The sequence below is a fragment of the Acyrthosiphon pisum genome, chromosome X (assembly GCF_005508785.2).
Source record: "Acyrthosiphon pisum isolate AL4f chromosome X, pea_aphid_22Mar2018_4r6ur, whole genome shotgun sequence".
Classification (NCBI taxonomy): Eukaryota; Metazoa; Arthropoda; class Insecta; order Hemiptera; family Aphididae; genus Acyrthosiphon; species Acyrthosiphon pisum.
This window is the reverse complement of record NC_042493.1, coordinates 118644770-118645496: the sequence shown is the minus strand read 5'-3', so window position 1 is coordinate 118645496 and position 727 is coordinate 118644770.

Sequence of the window (727 nt, the reverse complement as noted above, 5' to 3'; positions counted from 1 at the left end):
CAGAAATACCTATTTTGTTTGTTTATGGGTAATTTTAGGTGCATTTCCCCAGCCCCCCAATTTTGAATTTTGAATTTTTTTTTTTCACCATTCGTTTTTAGCCGGTTTGTATTGGTTTGTAATCTAATTTTTTTCGTTTGTAGAGATTTAGTTTTTTTTTAAAATCAAAATTTTGGTGGGGAGCTGGGGAAATGCCCAAATTTTGAATTTTGAATTTTTTTTTTTCACCATTCGTTTGTAGCCGGTTTGTATTGGTTTGTAATCTATTTTTTTTTGTTTGTAGAGATTTAGTTTTTTTTTTAAATCAAAATGTTGGTTCGGGGGCTGGGTAAATTCCCAAATTTGGAATTTTTATTTAATTTATATTTTTTATTCAACCAGGCTTTTATTCTATTTAGATTTTTCAATAAAAAATTATTTTTATTCAAATTAATTTTTTTTTTATTCATATAAGACTTTTTTATCCGATTTAGTTTTTATTTTAAATCAAATCTAAATCGGATAAAAAGTTCCAAATTATATAAAAAAAAGTCTTATATGAATGAAAAAAAATTAATTTGAATAAAAAACCATTTTTATTGAAATATTTAAATTAAATAAAAAAATCCTTGTTTAAAAATAATCCAAATTAGATAAAAAAAAGTCTGATTTGAGTAAAATACAGTTAAGTAAAAAACAATCCTAAATCGGATAAAAAATCTAAATTGTATACCATTCGTTTGTAGCC